Raw genomic sequence first — 15,660 nt, 5'->3', positions numbered from 1 at the left:
CAACCATGCTTTCCTCTCCCTCTCCGTGTTGCAACACACTGTGCCTGCCCCGCAGCTTCGTAATTAATGATATACTGCTTTTTCATCTTCAGAGCGGTTTCTACACATTAATTACCGCGCGCCGTACTTCAGAGGTTCCGCGTGTAAATAACCGAGGTGCTCCCGAGGTGCGGGGGGACCACGGACAGGGGAGGCCGGCCCGCTCCGAGCCCGGGGGGACCGGGACCGCGGGCAGGGGCCCAACCTCGGGCGGTGGCCCTGGCCCGGCCGGCGGGGGCCCCCCCCCCGTCCCCTGCGGGCAGGGGCCGAGCCCACCTTCCCCACCTCCAGGGGGTGCAGCCGGGGGCACCGGCTCCGCGGTTCCCGCGCGCGTCCTGTGTCACCCCACCGCTCTGCGAGGCGCCGGCGTCACGGGTTGACACGCCATGGCCCGGTACACACGCATCGGGATCCCGAGGTGGCCAGCGTCACGGGTTGACACGCCACGCCGGTACACATGCATCGGGATCCCGAGGTGGCCAGGCCCGGCGTTCAGGAGCCTCCGGCCCGGGGACAGACGGGCTCTGAGCCCATGGAGTGCCCGGCCACGCGCGATCCAGGGGCGAGCGGCTCCCGGCGCGCGTGCGAGCCTCCCGGGGCGGTGACCCACGCGGCGCCCGGCTCTCCCCGGGAGTGGAGTCGGGCGCACACGGGGGGGCGGGGGGCGTGCGGTCGGCAGAGCCCCGGGGCCCAGCGCCACGCCCCGCGGGGAAGGGAGCGTGCGCACCCCCTCCTGAGGCTTCCCGACTGACGGCCCGAGCACGGCACGCACGCACACAAACGCACACATACATGCACACATGTATACAAACACACACGCACACCGCACGCACCACACACATGCACATACATACGCACATGCAGACGCACACGCACACATGTACACAAATGCACACACGCATGCACGCACGCACGCAAACACGCACGCGCGCACAGCACACACGCATGCGCGCACGCACATGCTAGCACACATGCAAATGCGCACGCACGCGCGCACGCACGCATACGCACGCACACACAGTCCACACACGCACATACATACGCACATGCACGCACACACATGTACACAAATGCACACACGCACACATGCAGGCACGCATGCGCACCGCACGCGCACACACAGCACACACATACACACGCAAGCATGCACGCACACACGTGCGCGCACACACACGCATGCATATACACACACGCACACATGCCACGCACACACACGCACGCACATGCACACACACGCACACACACACGCACTCATGCACACACCAACGTGGGGTGGAGGCTCAAAGGCGGAGAGAACCCAGAAGACCCTTCTGGAAGCCGAGGGCTGGGCCGGCCTCGGCGGCGGGGCCCCCCCCTTCCCCCCCCCCCCCCCCCCCCCCGGTCCTCCAGGAAGGCGTGGCTTCCTTTCAAGTCTCCTGCGTGGTTTCGAGTCATCAGGGGAGAAACTCATCGGGGTAAATGGATTCCGGCGGGGGGGTGGGGTGGGGACTGTCCCTCCATCCATCCTCACGACGACGCTCTTCCGAAGCCCGTGGCCGCCCCGACGCCGGGCCGGGGGCCGCGAGGGCGCCGGGTCCCCCCCCCCCCGTCCCCCCGCCCCCCCCCCACCCGAGGCCGCTGCCTCCGCTCACCTATGAAGTACGCCAGCAGGACGGCCAGGAGCAGCCGCGAGGGCGCCGGGGCCCCCCCCCCCCCACCCCCCCCCCGCCCCCCCCCCCGCCCCCCCCCCCCCCGAGGCCGCTGCCTCCGCTCACCTATGAAGTACGCCAGCAGGACGGCCAGGAGCAGGGCGGCGGCGATGGCCGACAGCGCCGCGCACTTCCAGCTGCAGTACCGCGAGGGGCTTCTTCAGCTTGAAGGCCTTCCTGGAGAAGGTGTTGCGGGGCAGCAGGCGGGGCGGCGGGGTGTACAACCGTGCCCGAGGTGAGGGGGGGTACCCGGGGGAGGAGCCTGCTGAACAGGGGCGTGCTTCCCGACGACGTCTTGAACAGGAAGTGCCTGCGGGGAGAGACCAGGGTCCGTCAGCCAGGCCCGGGCGCGGGGGCGGGGGGGGGGACGGGGGGGAGGACGGGGGGGAGGCCGCGGACGCCACCCAGACCCGACGGGGCCGGGGTGGGTTTCCCCAGGGGTGCGGGGTTCGCTGAGGCGGAGGACGCCAGTCCCCGTCGCCTCACCAAGCACAAGAAGCGAGCGAGAGCGACACGGACCAGCAGCCGCGCGCGTCCGTGTCGGGGCCGGGGCCGCGCGGCCCGGGGTATGGGTGGCGCTCCCTCCGCGGGGGGGGGGGCCCGCCTGCAGTCTCAGCGCCTCGAGGTTGAGGACGGCGTGGCGTCCCCCCGAAACCGGCCGACCCGCCCGGAAACCAGCGACACGAAAGGAGGAGCACGGTGAACCCACGATCCGACGTGGCCGTTCCCCGTGGGGGGGGGGGGGGGGGGGGGGGGCTGTGTCCCGGGAGGTCCCGTCGCCCCCCCGGGGGCCCGCGCCGGCCCCACCTTGACCGTCACCCCTCCTCGGCCCCGCGCCAAGACCCGCCCGGTACACCGGCTCGGCAACGCGGGGTGCGGGAGCCGCCCGCCCGCCCAGGCGTGCAGCGAGGAGGAGAAGGGAGCGGAAATCGCACCCCGCGCGCTTCTTCTCGTCCCGGCGGGGAACTCACACCCGGGCGCGGGAGGAGGGAGCCGTTGCTTTGCACGCAACCCTTAATTTCCCCACAGAACGCAGCAGAACTTCACCTCCCGCACTTGCGGACGAGGAAGCCCCCCCACCCAGGGAGTGCCATTCCCAGCCCGGTCGCCTCCTGGCGGCGCTCGAAGCGGCACCCGACTCGGCGAACGCACGGAGGAGCAAAGCCGGGTGGCAGAGGGTCCGCACCCCTCCCCGGGCTCACGGGGGGCTGGGGGGGGGATGGCCGGAAGATCCCCCCGTCCCGCCCTCTTCAAAATTCACCACCCTGCCGCAAACACTCACAGCTGGAATAATTAGCGACTCAATTTATTGCCTTCTGGTGTTCCAAATAGAAAGCGCTCGGACTCTTGATATTTAAATAGCGTCACACTGGGCTATCACAGAACAGTTTTCATGGCAAAGTTGTTTGTGTGTGTGTGTGTGTGTGTGTGTGTTTGATTTAAATTTATTTTTTTCTGCATGGAATGATACACGGCCCTAAGAAGCCCGCGCGCGGTGAGCAGATCCATTTCGGAGTCTTTGGGATGAAATGAGCCATCTTTAAAAATAATGGTGCTGTTGTTTTTCTTTTCTCCTGAGTTGTTCACCTGTTGACTTATTTCCAGGTTAACTGGTAGATCTTGATATATATGTGTATGTATGTATGTGCGTCTGTGTGTGTATGTATGTATGTGCGTGTGCGTGGTGTATCTATGTGTGTGTGTGTATATGTGTGTGTATGTGTGTATCTATGTGTGTATGTGTGTGTGTATGTGTGTGTATGTTGTGTATATGTGTGTGTATTGTGTGTGCGTGTGCATGTGTATGTGTGTATCTATGTGTGTGTATGTGTGTGTATATGTGTGTGTATGTGTGTGTATGTGTATGTGTGTATCTATGTGTGTGTATGTTGTTGTAATATGTGTGTGTGCGTGTGTGTATGTGTATGTGTGTATCTTGTGTGTGTATATGTGTGTGTATGTGTGTGCGTGTGCGTGTGTATGTGTGTATCTATGTGTGTGTATGTGTGTGTATATGTGTGTGCGTGTGTGTATGTGTGTATCTATGTGTGTGTATATGTGTGTGTATGTGTGTGCGTGGGCGTGTGGTATGTGTGTATCTATGTGTGTGTATGTGTATGTGTGTATCTATGTGTGTGTATGTGTATGTGTATATGTGTGTGTATGTGTGTATATAGTGTGTATGTGTGTGTATCTATGTGTGTGTATGTGTGTGTATCTATGTGTGTGTATGTGTATGATGTATCTATGTGTGTGTATGTGTATGCATGTGCGTGTGTGTGTGTATCTATGTGTGTGTATGTGTGTGTGTATATGTGTGTGTATGTGTGTGTGTGGGTGCCGGCCACCTAGCACGGCCCCGCACGGCCCCGCGGACGCGTCCCCGCCGCACCTGCTGGCCGGCAGATCCCCAGCTTTCGCACGGAGGGCCGGCCGGCGGCCAGGCTCCGCGTCTGCGTGCCCGGGGGCAGGAGCCCGCGGCTCGGCTCGGCTGGCGACGGAGCCGCCCGTGCGGACGCGCTCCCCCCCGCTGCTCAGCCCGGCAGGCGCAGACCGCAGCACGCGATCGGCCGTGATGTTTGCCGGGGATCTTCTGCGCGTTCGATGGGGTCTTCCTCTACGTGACACCGAGTCGACCTTGAACCGACGCTGGCCTTTCCAGGTTATCATCAGTGAATCTTTGGGGATAGTAACGAATGAGCCGGTGGAGATAACTATCCACAAATGATTGGAAATCACTGTCGATGGGTTAATTGCCAACAGGTCCCCCACACCACCTTCTTCAGCGGTGACTCTGTATTCCTGCCTTCTTTCTGTCCTTCCTTCCTCCCTGGCTTCACCCCCGCCCCCGCCCCCCCCCCCCCCCGTTATTAACCTGCTCCCTAGATTATCGGCAGAGGGGCGGATAGCACCCGTCTTTTCAAGGGAGGAACTTGGCGTCAACCGGGATCTTTCCTCTCACGGCACATCTGACCACTCCGCACGTTCACGGATGGGTGTGGCGGGGGGGGGGCGAGGGCGTGCCTGTAATCACAGCCGCGGCCGGAGGACGTCGGGCAGAAAGCCACCAGACCCTATCAGAAAGATAAATCCAGGAGACGTGACTGGGAGCACGGCTCAAACGGGGTGGAGACCCCTTGCAAGCGCCAAGCCCCGAGTTCAAATCCCACTTCTTCCAAAAGAGAGAGAGAAAAAAATGATCTCACGCGCAGCCTATGAACTTCGGGGGTCCTCACTTCTAACCCCCCGAAGCAACGGAGGCCATAACATAGGGGAGAAGGGAAGATTTGATTCGAGCAGGGTGGTCACGATTTGGCACAATCTATCCAACCTCAAAAGGTGCATTCGACATCTCTGAGGGCAGCATTGCCCCTTTCAGTAATTTAACTTTAGAACCTAATCCTATAAATATGCAAAGACGGACACACGGCCGGGCCCCACCTGACTGTTTTGTGGGTGAAAGCAAAAATCTGAACGCAATCTAACGTCCGTCAAGAAGACGCCGCTGGAGGGAAGACAGGACAGAGCGATGGGATGTGGCACCAAACTTGCACACAAGGATGAGGCGAGGCGACACGAATTACCCGAGGAGACTTCTCATTAAGTTAGAAAGGAAGTTGCCGAGCGGCACGCATCGGATTCTATTTGCATCGAAAATATATGTTTAGACATCCATAAACACTGGTTGGAATCTTAAAATAATATAACCTTCAAAGGCTGTTTGCTTGAAAATAGAGAAGCCGGGCTATTCATTTCCATCCTCGATCTTTTTAATCACTGAACGCCGTCACCCACAGCACGCGCGCAGTTAACCACCGAGCGCCGGAAGGGCCTCACCAGCCCGTGGTTCCGTGCCTTCCCGCTTGGGGCTCTGTCCTGTGGCCTGAAGTGGAGACAAAGGCCTTGAGCGAGGCCCGGGGTCTGGGCCTGGGCTTAGTTTGAAAATGCTGCCTCTGTGTGCCCTGTCTCCACGGAGGAGGGCTCCGTCCAACCCCAATCACGGGGGCCTCCACTCCTGTCCCTGGGCTGCCTTCTGATGGGGGGGGGTCGGCACGATGGGCTAACACCCCAGAGATGGGGCCCCCTCCCCACCGTCCTTCCTTCCTGTGTGTGGCTCTCCGTCTCTACCCTCGCCGTCTCGCCCCCCATCTCCCACTCCACGCAGTCTCCTCTCTGCCTGCAACAGCCCTTAGACTTCTGTCTGGGCAGAAGACTCCGCTGCTTCCCTTTCTCTCCAACCCAGTGGCATTATGAGTTTGTAGGTGCCATTTTGAATTTTGTAGGTACCGTTTCAGGCAGGAAATACAATTAGTCCTAAAGACAAGGCCAACAATGGAGCGACCCAAGTAGACCAGACAAACACACACATGTGCGTGCACAGACAAATACACAGCAGGTGTGAGCTTCCTACCTCGTTTGCCACCCTCTGGAGCGCCCCACGGCTTAGGTTCTTGTGGGTTACGTGTGTGGGCCATCTTCCCCTACGACTCTGAGCTTGCTACTCCGATGACCACCCAAACGATTAACAGGGGTGTAAATGGCGGAGACCATCTCCATTAACACGTGAAACTCCGGGTTGAATTTTAAGAAGCAAACTGCCATTTTATTACACCTTGGCCTGCTTTGGTGTGGCCCACATTGTGACCCTTGAAGGAGCCCGGTGACCTCTTCCTCAGAACATCCCCGTCTAAGACTCATGATTTTATTTTACTTTTTTTTTTTTTAAAGCAACCCCCCAAATCCTTCCAAGTATTCAACTTTACCACAGCAAAACTGCTTTCCCGGCCACTTCTGGGAGACGGAACCGCATGTGGATGTCCAGAGTTTTCTCCTCGTTATGAGCGCTCGTAAAGAGCACGCGTTAGTAAGACAATAAAAGAGCGTGTCTTAATTAGAAAATGTGGGATCCCAGCACTTTTGTGGGAAGGAAGGCGATCGCGTCCCAGAACGCCGGGAGACTCATGAAAGCTAAGGCGCAGTCAGTGACCAGGCTGAGCTCAAAGGTAAAGCTGTGAAGGGTTTGGGGAAATGGAACCGGAGCGGGCCACGGATCAGAAGGGGGCGGGAGGGAGTTAGCAAGTGGGCTGGATCTTTCTCCTTCCCATTGGGTCGGGGCAGGCCCTCTCCTGCGCCCAGGGAAGAGAGAGACACCCCCCCACCTCCCTCCCCGGCCGGGGCAATGTCTGCCCAGAGGAGAGAAACCTCATAATCAGGCAATTAGAGAGGGGAGCGGGCGGTGAGAAGCCCAGCATGGCGCGTGACCGGGGCGGGCTGGGGGCTTCTGCCTGCCGGGCCTCCAGCTTGGGTCACCTGTGAGCAGGGTTATTAGTGTCTCGAGGGCCACTGGACTCCCGGTCTCCAGCATCAGGTCCCGGGAGGCACCTGGTCCAGCACTAGCCGGTCAGTGGCGTCGGCTCCCCAGGCGTCTCCCCGATTGGGCCAATGGTGGTCATGTGACCCTCGGCGGGTTCCAAGGCAGGATCAGAAGAGAGCGTGCTTTCCTATTAGACTTCCACGCTGGGACCCCCCCAGGGGGGCCCATGGCGGACGCAGCGGCACCCAGGGGCCCCCGGGGCCTGAGTGAGGAAGCTCAGCCGCGTCCCCGCCCCAAGGCCGTCCTCTGGCTGTGCGATGAGGGGGGCCCCCCGCGCCCCACTCCGGCCCCGTCATGTAAAGGCGTGCCAGAGGTGATTCGGTGCTTTCGTGTTGCTGCTTCTGTGTTTCTGGGACAGCCCCGTGGGGAGCCTCAGCCCGCCCCGGCCTGGTCCACGAGGTGGTGCTCCCGTCTTCACGTTCCCGTGGGGGAGCCTCAGCCGCCCCGGCCTGGTCCACGAGGTGGTGCTCCCGTCTTCACGTTCCCGTGGGGAGCCTCAGCCGCCCCGGCCTGGTCCACGAGGTGGTGCTCCCGTCTTCACGTTCCCGTGGGGAGCCTCAGCCGCCCCGGCCTGGTCCACGAGGGTGGTGCTCCCCGTCTTCACGTTCCCGTGGGGAAGCCTCAGCCGCCCCTGGCCTGGTCCACGAGGTGGTGCTCCCGTCTTCAGGGCGACAGTGCTGTCTGTCCCCCTCGGTCGGTCAGGGGGGACCTGCGGCAAGCGGAGCGTCCCCCCTCCCCCGCCCCTCCCGGGGAGGACGAGACGGCAGGACAAGGCCCAGGGGGGTGGCGGCTGAGAGCCGCGGCAGGGCGAAGGGTGACGCGGGGGGAACAGGCAGAGAGGGGGAGGCGGGAACGGCTTTGCTGGCTGGTCTCCATCTACGGGGACTCAGCGCACTGCCCCGCTCTTCCCAGGCACGGCCACGAGGTGGCGCCCTCCGCGGTCGGCTCCCCAGGGTGAGGCGACCGACTGGGGGACTGCTGAGAAAACCGTGGTGTGGTCAGGAGCCTTGGAGAGCCGTCCTGCAAGCTCCAAGTTCAAGGCTGTGTGTGTGTGTGTGTGTGTGTGTGTGTGTGTGTGTGTGTCCCCTGGTGCAGGCTGGAGCTGTCCTGCCTAAGGTGCAATGCTTGCTTCTCTCTCAATGCACCTTGCGATTTGCACGCGTGCCACGACACTTTATTTATGTTGTTATGAATGGGCCGGAGTGTGTTTAACACCACAAGCCATAAATCCCCAGCCGGGGGGGGGGGTGGTTGCGGGTGTAGACCTGGCTCTGTGTTCTTGCCAATCGTCAGGGAGTGAGGCGGAGGGCGGAGGAGGGGGGGAGGGCCCCCCTTCTCCAACTGCCTTTCCCTCCCCTCCCCAGTGCTCTTACCCTAGTCCAGCCCCCACCCTCCTGTTCCCACCTGCCAGGACACAAAAGCACCGAGGGAGGGAGGGAGGGAGGGAGGGGAGGGAGAGAGGGAGGAAGGGAGGAAGGGAGGAAGGAAGGAAGGAAGGAAGGAAGGAAGGGAGGAAGGGAGGGAGGAAGGGAGGGAGGAAAAGGAAAGGACGAGACGCAGGCTGAACTTGCCCATTGAGCAGCTCCGTTATTGAGATTATAAGCTGCCAGTGTTCCAGGGAGACTAAGAAAACTACAAAATTAAAGTGCAGTGCGACGTGAAATCTGCTGGCGGCTGGGCAGGATCGCGGTGTCAGGAAGGCAAGGTAAAGCCATAAACCAAGGCAGGCTTGAAAGGCTAACCTAAAGGTCTCATTAATTTCCATGTTGTGTCTGATGAGAATTTAGGAGAGGCATAATGTTTCGTAATATGGAGAAATCAAGCCGCCTATTGATTCAAAAAGGGCTTCCACGCATTTGCTTCGCCAAGAATGAAGTGTTAGCTTTAGATCTTACTTGAAAACAGGAGGAGAGGGAGGGGGGAGGAAGAGGAGGAGGAAGAGGAAGAGGAGGAGGTGGAGGAGGAGGAGGAAGAGGAAGAGGAGGAGAAAGGAGGAAGATGAAGTGGAGGAGGAAGACCAGGAGGCAGAGGAGGAAGAAAAAAGGAGAAAGAGGAGGAGAAAGGGGGAAGAGGAGGAGGAGGAGGAAGAGAAGAGGAGGAGGTGGAAGAGGAGGGAGAGGAGGAGGAAGAAGAAGAAAAGAGGAGGAGGAAGAGGGGGAGAAGAGGAGGAGGAAGAGGAGGAGGAAGGGGAGGAGGAGGAAAAGGAGAGGAGGAAGAGGAGGAGGAAGGGGAGGAGGAAGGGGAGGAGGAGGAAGAGGAGAGGAGGAAGAGGAGGAGGAAGGGGAGGAGGAGGAAGAGGAGAGGAGGAAGAGGAGGAGGAAGGGGAGGAGGAAGGGGAGGAGGAGGAGGAGGAAGGAGGAGGAGGAGAAAAAGGAGGAGAAAGGGGGAAGAGGAGGAGGAGGAGGAGGAAGAAGAGGAGGAGGCAGAGGAGGAGGGGAGGAGAAGGAAAAGGGCAAGGAAAAGGAAGGAGAAAGAGGAGGGAGAGAAGGAGGAGGGGAGGAGAAGAGAGGAGGAGGAGGGGGAGGGGAAGGAGAGGAGGAGGAGGGGGAGGGGAAGGAGAGGAGGAGGAGGGGGAGGGGAAGGAGAGGAGGAGGAGGGGGAGGGGAAGGAGAGGAGGAGGAGGGGGAGGAGGAGGAGAGGAGGAGGGCCCGGCAGGTCGCCTAGGTTTTAATATCCTGATTTCCAGCCTATCAGAGAGTCGGTCAGAAAGTCAGTCCTGCCGTGGCGAAGCAAATGTGAGCAAGTGCGGAGCAGACACTGGGCCCCGCCCGCCCCCCCCCCCCCTGCCCCGCCCGCCCCGCCCGCCCCGTGGTCCGCCCCCCCCCCGCCCCGCCCCGCCCGCCCCGCCCGCCCCACGGTCCGCCCCCCACGCAGCCTTCCTCCTCCAGAGTCTTGCTCTGCGATCGTCAGATGCACACCGAGACGGGACGTCCCCGACGCCGCCGGCCGACTCCACGTCAGAGACCGGGGCGCCCTGCCGGCACTCCCCCCCCCCACTCGGACCCCGGACGCCGCCGGCCCCGCCCCAGGTTCCTGCCCGTGCCGAGCCCCGGCAGAGCCACGCGGGACAGCCCTGCTCCGGTGGGCGCCGCGGGCGGGCCGGACATCCCAGAACAGAACGCCGCTGCCGGAGCCGAGGGCGAGTCCCGGCCCCCCACCCCCGCGCTGCACCCCAAACCATCTTCATTCCCACTCCAGGCAGCACCCAGTGCCTGTCCGTCAGCACCCTTGGGTAGGGACCCAGCACCCCTGTCCATCAGCACCCTTGGGCAGCACCCAGCGCCTCTCCGTCAGCACCCTTGGGTGGGGACCCAGTACCCTGTCCATCAGCACCCTTGGGTGGGGACCCAGCACCCTGTCCATCAGCACCCTTGGGTCAGCACCCAGCGCCTGTCCCGTCAGCACCCTTGGGTGGGGACCCAGCACCTGTCCATCAGCACCCTTGGGTCAGCACCCAGCGCCTGTCCGTCAGCAACCCTTGGGTGGGGACCCAGCACCCTGTCCATCAGCACCCTTGGGTGGGGACCCAGCACCCTGTCCGTCAGCACCCTTGGGTGGGGACCCAGCACCCTGTCCGTCAGCACCCTTGGGTGGGGACCCAGCACCCTGTCCGTCAGCACCCTTGGGTGGGGACCCAGCACCCTGTCCATCAGCACCCTTGGGTCAGCACCCAGCACCCTGTCCGTCAGCACCCTTGGGTGGGGACCCAGCACCCTGTCCGTCAGCACCTTGGGTGGGGACCCAGCACCCTGTCCGTCAGCACCCTTGGTCAGCACCCAGCACCTGTCCGTCAGCACCCTTGGGTCAGCACCCAGCAGCCTGTCCGTCAGCACCCTTGGGTGGGGACCCAGCACCCTGTCCGTCAGCACCCTGGGTGGGGACCCAGCACCCTGTCCGTCAGCACCCTTGGGTGGGGACCCAGCACCCTGTCCATCAGCACCCTTGGGTGGGGACCCAGCACCCTGTCCATCAGCACCCTTGGGTCAGCACCCAGCAGCCTGTCCGTCAGCACCCTTGGGTCAGCACCCAGCACCCTGTCCGTCAGCACCCTTGGGTGTGGACCCAGCACCCTGTCCGTCAGCACCCTTGGGTGGGGACCCAGCACCCTGTCCGTCAGCACCCTGGGTGGGGACCCAGCACCCTGTCCATCAGCACCCTTGGGTGGGGACCCAGCACCCTGTCCATCAGCACCCTTGGGTCAGCACCCAGCAGCCTGTCCGTCAGCACCCTTGGGTCAGCACCCAGCACCCTGTCCGTCAGCACCCTTGGGTGTGGACCCAGCACCCTGTCCGTCAGCACCCTTGGGTGGGGACCCAGCACCCTGTCCGTCAGCACCCTTGGGTGGGGGGGACCCAGCACCCTGTCCGTCAGCACCCCTGGGTCGGGCCCGGGGTCTGCGGCCGCCCGCGTGGGGGCCGGTCCTCCTGGCGGGGGGCGTGGCGGGCGTGGGACTCACCGCGTCTCCAGGGGCACGTTGCTGTTCAGCACCCAGCTGTCCTGCAGCTGCACGGACTCGGGCGTGGTGGCCAGGTCGTTGGGCGCGGGCGCGGGGCGCGTGGATCTGGCTCCGCCGGTTGGTCAGCGAGTTCCGGTTGAGGGAGTTGGCGGAGGAGTGTGGTGCGACAGCGTGTGGTTGTGCGGCGGCGGCAGCGGGGGCCGCAGCGTGGACTGGCTGTGGTGGTTGGGGGGGCCTGGGGGGGGGAAGAGAGAAGGGGGGGTCAGTGATTGGGCGCCGGCCCGGGAAGCACTGAGGTCCCACGTTCAGACCCCAAGACGTGAGCCGTTCGGCAGGACGAGCGTGCCCCGACTGGGTCACTCATGGCACGAGACACACAGACGCGCACAGACACACAGACACACAGACGCACAGACACGCACAGACACACACCGGCCCCGTGAGCACGACACGCCGCCCCTCGCGATTCTCCTCGCTCCCGCCCCCCCACGCAGGACCGGCTCTGTGCAGGAATCCCCATCAAGCGTGGGGAGCGGAGGAGAACCCAGCGCCCGCCCGCGGGAGCCCGTGATCTCACTGTAATGGACGCCGGGACGGGGCTGTTCCCGTGTCCTTCCAGAAAGTCGGACCCCCCTCCCTGCGGCGGGGCGGCTCACAGGGAGCTGCTGGGCCTGCTCACGGGGGCCCCCGCCAGCTTTGAACGTCCTCGGTGCCCCCGGTCCCCTCCGCCCCCCATCCCCTCTGCCCGCCCCCCCCCCCCCCCGCCGTCCTGGCTTTAGGAGGGAGGAGACGCGCCTGGGGGAGACGATCCGCCCTCCCCGGCACCCCGAACCCCAGCGTTCCACCCGCCCCTGCCTTCCAGAACTTTCCACCCCCCCAGGCACAGGCCACACGCACGGGCAGGCCCAGGAGAAGGGTGTGTGCCTTCAATGGAGCACACAGAGCCTCAGGCTCCCCGCTCCCCGCTCGTTCCCCACCTTCCCCAGCTCCGTCTTCCGGATCGTGGGTGGTCCTCCCTGCCCCCCCCCCCCGGCCCGCTGAGCAGAGGGGCGGGGGGGCGGGGGGCGGGTGGACCCCCAACCCGCGGTGCCCAGGGGTGGACGCAAAGACGAGGCCCAGGCCCAAGGGATGGCACGCTGCCCAGCTAGCTGGAGAGGAGCCACAGGTCTCTCTGTCTGTCTGTCGGTCTGTCTGTCGGTCTGTCTGTCGGTCTGTCTGTCGGTCTGTCTGTCGGTCTGTCTCTCATAACAAAGCTGAGAGCGACTGAGAAAGCAAGTAAAGGCGCAGATGAAAGAATAGCTAAAACTTCCGGCTCCTTCTTCCCGCCTCCCAGCCCCCCGCCCCCCCATCTCCACACATCAGCCAGCCCCCCGGTTCTTTGCCCCAGTGCCCTCCCGGCTGCTGTGTGGACGGACACACAGGCCGCCCGTGAAATGGCCCCGCAGGGTGCCCGGGGGCCGAGGGGCGGACAGACAGACAGACAGACGTGCTCCCCCCCCGGCTGCCGCCGTGCCCCCTGCTCACACCCGGGGCCCCGGTGCCGAGGGACAGACAGACAGACAGACGCGCTCACCCCACCCCCCCCCCCCCCGGCTGCCGCCGTGCCCCCTGCTCACCCCCGGGGCCCCCGCAGGCCCTGTGGCGGGGCCGGGACGCCCGGGAGGAGGGCCGGGGGGGGGCGGGCTGCGGCCTCCTCGGGCTCCCGCGCTGACCCCCCCCATGATTGAACCGGTGATGGAGCGTGTGAGAGTGTGCACACAGGGGAAACCTGGAGGCGGAGGCCCCGTCCTCGGCGGGGCTGGAGCTGGCGCGTCTGCTCTTGGGCTGTGGGCCCCTCCCCCTCCCCCGCCCCCCCCCACTCTGATGAGGACTCATCCACTGGCTCCCGCCTTCCACCCGCCGCCCGGGAACGAGCTCCATCTCCACACGGCCCCGGAGACCCCGCGGCTGAGCCGGCCTCTGGGGTGGAGGAGGGCCGCGGCCTGACCTCGCGGGGAAGCCGGACGGGGCAGCGGGGGCGGGGGGGGGGGGGCGGGGGGGCGGGGCCGCGGCCGGGCTGCATCCTGGGCACCCGGAAGCCGCTGACGCCCTTGATGATGGCACACCTCTCCCTCTCCTGGGAATGCACACACGCACACACGCGCACACACACACGCGCACACACGTGCACACATGCACACACACGCGCGCACACACGCACACGCACACAGACACCCCGAGACATGCACAGCACATGCAGACACGGGCCTATGCACACAGACACGTGTGCAGACATCCATGCACACACACACGCATGCGCAGAGCACGTGCACACAGACACACACAGACGTACACACAGACGTGTGCACACACGCAGTCACACCCAGGCACATGCGCGCGCACGCACACACGCACACGCGCCCTGCGAGGGGTCTTCGCGTGCACCCCGGCGGATCCGCGGGCGTGTTGACCATCGGCTGCGGTGGTGACACGGTACCGTGTCGGTCCACGCGTGTTTCAGCCGAGCGTGGTGTTTATCAGCTGTCTTCTCCGCTTCATTCCAGATAATCGAGCGTGGCGAGTCGGAGTCCTCCATTATGCACGCGCACGCTCGCGCGCACGCTCTCCGCAAGCCTCAGGCTCGCACCCCCACCCCAGATCCCTGCTGGGGGGGTGGGGGGGCTACGGGAGAGCCGGGGGGTCACGTGCCGGGGTCGGGTGGCCTTTGCGGCCGTCCGCACCCGTCGGGGTGACCCGGGCCCCCGGGGTCGGGGTGCAGAGGCACCCGGAGGAACGGCCCGGTGGGGCCCCCCCTCCCGTCCGTCCTCACGCCCGCCGCCTCCCCTGCTCCCGCCCGGTCCCACGCGCGGCGCGGATGCCGTCACTCCCACGCGATCACCGCCGAAACCCCCGCAGTCGGTCCGGGCGCTGGCGCTCACGCCCGCCATCCCCAGCCACGACGAGGCTGAGGTCTGAGGATCAAGGTTCGAAGCCAGCCAGGGCAGACAACACCCAGGGAGACGGTAATCTCCCGTCAGCCGCGGTGCGGGCGGCAGAGGCTGAGGGACGGACGGCGCCCCCGGCCCCGAGCTCGAGCCCCGGGGCCTGATGCGCACACGCAGGCAGGCGTGTGAGAGTGTCAGGAAGAGACGCACTGGATGACACACGAAGTGACTCCGGGGGCGGAGTCGTGTGCCAGACACACACACCAGGCTTGTGAAGGAGAATCACAATCTCGCGGGGAGAGGTCCCCGTGCGGGGCGGGCGGGGGTCCCGGGTGGGGACCGCGGTGTAAGGACCACCGAGGAAAGCCGGGCCGGAGGGCTGCCGGGGGGGGCGGGGGCACGGGGGCCCGGGGGGGTGGGGGCGGGAGGGGGTCCGACCTGCAAACGCCGCCGCCAGCGAGAACAGACACACGCCCCCCCCCACGCGGACCACACGTGGACCCAGCTCCGTGACCGGCCCGGCCCACGCACGCCGACGCGGTCACTCGGGCCCGAGTTCCCGCCCCGGTATTGCCGAGTTACCCGGGGGGGGGGGCGAGACCTACACGGCTGTGACAATGCAGATCTTATTGCACACTAATTGCACGTTTAGTGCGTGCGTGTGCGTGCGTGTGTGTGTTCTGGAATAGGCCGCACGAGGGCTTCCGGGAACTCTGCCAGTTTGACCGTCACGCGTGGACGCCACGGAAAGGTTGGCGTGGGGCGGAATCATCTGGGGGTCTGGGAGGGGGCGGGGGCTTGCTTTCGGGAAGGAGCCCCGTCCAGGCCGTTCCTGAAAAAGAAGGAAGGGACGGGGCCGCCCCGTTTCCGCGTCTGCTCCTCTTCCCTTTGGGGGGGGCACACCCGTGAATTCCCGGGTGGCCTGACCCCTGCCCCACAATGAAGACGCAGCTTCGCATCTCCCCCCGCCCCCCGCGTGGCCTCCTGCCTACCTGGGCACCCGGCCAGCTATGGCCGTGCCCGCACTGGGGCCCCCCTACCCCCCCCCCCCACTGCACCCCAGCAGAAAGCGCTGACTCCCGGGCGGGCGGGGCGAGGAGTCCCAAACCAGGAGAGCTGTGCAGGGGAGGAGGCCGGGTGGAGGCCGGGGTGGAGGGAGCCACGGGGGGGCAGGGGGGG

The 15,660-nt window shown here is 64.5% G+C and overlaps 1 protein-coding gene across 1 annotated transcript in view; it reads right to left on the bottom strand.

The window, feature by feature from the left end:
* LOC125342018 (teneurin-2-like) overlaps positions 1-15,660 on the bottom strand; it is an 89,103-nt gene that overhangs the window by 36,441 nt on the left and 37,002 nt on the right. Inside the window, exons 2-3 of the mRNA XM_048334153.1 lie at positions 11,558-11,792; positions 1,794-2,037 (exon numbers count right to left, since the gene is read on the bottom strand). The gene's annotated coding sequence lies outside the window, so the exon portion shown is untranslated. The remainder of the gene's footprint in view (positions 1-1,793; positions 2,038-11,557; positions 11,793-15,660) is intronic.

This window comes from Perognathus longimembris, chromosome 25, assembly GCF_023159225.1.
Source record: "Perognathus longimembris pacificus isolate PPM17 chromosome 25, ASM2315922v1, whole genome shotgun sequence".
Lineage (NCBI taxonomy): Eukaryota > Metazoa > Chordata > Mammalia > Rodentia > Heteromyidae > Perognathus > Perognathus longimembris.
This window is presented reverse-complemented; position numbering and strand designations above follow the sequence as displayed.